Raw genomic sequence first — 2105 nt, forward strand, 5'->3', positions numbered from 1 at the left:
CTAAGAGCCCGATGGTTTACAACCCATAATGATGTTTTAGACAGCCAGAAATAAAATCATGTATACAGTGTGCGCATGACGGAGTTGGGCAAAGAACAGGACGAGAGTGTGTCCACTCCATCCGTGGGCTCCAAGTTGTTTCTGGAGCCAAGATGGTGCCGTGGGTAGAGGGCAGGAGGAAGAACTGAGAGCCAAGGACTGCTTCCTAACCCTAGCCCATTTCTGCCTCCAGCAGAGATAAACAGCTGTGTAATTTTGGCCAATCTACTTCACTTTTCTTCTCCTTGAGTTTCTCTTCTGCAAAGTTGCAAAAGAACAGAACCTACTTCTAAACACATGTAAAGGACTCAGAGAGGTGAGAGGCTATAAAATGCAGTGGTGAAAGCACAGCCCTGTGGGTGGAGTAGCGGATAGGGAGGGCAACAGTGGCTGATGCCCCATGCCTGTAATCCCAGCACCCTTGGAGTCTGAGGCAAGAGAATTAAAAGTTTGAGCTCAGGCCGGGCAAGGTGATCTAGCAAGACCCTGCATCAAAATAAAGATAAGAAGGGGTGGGGATGTAACTCGGTGCAAAAGGCCCTGAGTTTGACCCCCAGAGTGGCAAAAATAATACCACAAAACCAAAACAAAACAGACTCTAAAGCTAGGCTGCCTGGGTTCAAATTCCAGCTCCACCATTTATTTGCTACATGATATTGGGAAAATTAGTTAACTTCTGAGCCTTAGTATCACATCCAACAATTGGGCAATAATAGTGCCAACCTGACCTAGTTGTGAGGTTTGAGTTAATGCATGCGTAGTTCTACACACAGGACTGACAGAAAGTAAATGCTGTATAAATATCTGCTGTCATAGTTTTACTTGATTCCTGGAAAAGCTGCAAGCATTGTAAGCACATGGACATAAAAGTTTTTAAATTTCCAATATTTTGTTACTGTGGCTCTGTTAGGTAAAAATTATACAGCAGGGCTAATCATATCATGTTGGGATATTTCTTATTTCCTGGTATTTTGGTAATGTTTTTCATATAACATTTTTTATCTCTTTTTACAGGTATATACTAATATATCTTTTACCAAATCTTTGTTGCCAATACTTTGCCTCCTAGTTTATTTAAACTTAATTAATTAATTTAATTAATCTCTGTACTCAATTTTGCTCTCCCTCTAAATGTAAAAAGTTAATGATTTTTAAATCTTGCAAACAAAAGATTTACACATATTGAGAGAATGATAAATGCATCAAACATAATTTTTGATTCTGCTTCTCCGCCTCTTTCCCTAGAGCATTCATTTTAACGTTTCTGCCTTTCATTTCTTCATTCAGTATTTATTGAGCAGACTTGTCAAGCATCAGGATAAGTGCTGGAAAATAATGATTCTGACACTTGAATGGTGTTTTACAGCTCAGAGTTCATTTTCACGTATATTAAATTCATTCAATCCTTAGAGGTACTCCCTTCATCTCACCCCTGATATTCCCCCCCTTTTAGCTTTATATTTCTTTTAGTGTTCCTCATTCTTTTTCTCAAATCTTTGGTGTGCAGAATATTTACTAACTGCTTCGGTGAAGTGGGACTTGGAAACCTGGTTGGAAGAACAAATAAAAAGGAATGAGATGGGAATGAGGAGAGAATTTAGATCCAGACGTTTCCAATATCATACACTGTGGAATTGAAGGATAAAGCATTTGCAGGGATACTGTCTCTTTCTTAGGAAAGTATAGACTCACCTGAAAAGAACGACACCAATAATGTACTGCATCTACTACTGCAAACCGAGTTGGAACTGAACACAGGGCTAGTAGTTTTCCAAATCCTCCCACTCCCATTTCAATAAGCATATTTAACATACTGGACATGCTGAAGTCATGATTCACTTCCCCTCTAAACACTCAGGCCCTCCAGCCCCAGAATCCAAGTTCCTCAATTATATTTTCTCATATATTTTGTGATACCAACCAGTGGGCTAGAAACAACGTACACAATTATTTCTTATTATTAGTCTGGCTTTAGCCATAATGCCCCCTTCCTGTTTTCTTAGGGCCCTTGCCCTTTCTTTTCCCTTTGCCTAAAAGAGTATTTCTTTAGTCTCAAGCAGTTTAAT

This window comes from Chinchilla lanigera, unplaced genomic scaffold (genome assembly GCF_000276665.1).
Source record: "Chinchilla lanigera isolate Chin_1 unplaced genomic scaffold, ChiLan1.0 scaffold00003, whole genome shotgun sequence".
Taxonomy (NCBI): Eukaryota; Metazoa; Chordata; class Mammalia; order Rodentia; family Chinchillidae; genus Chinchilla; species Chinchilla lanigera.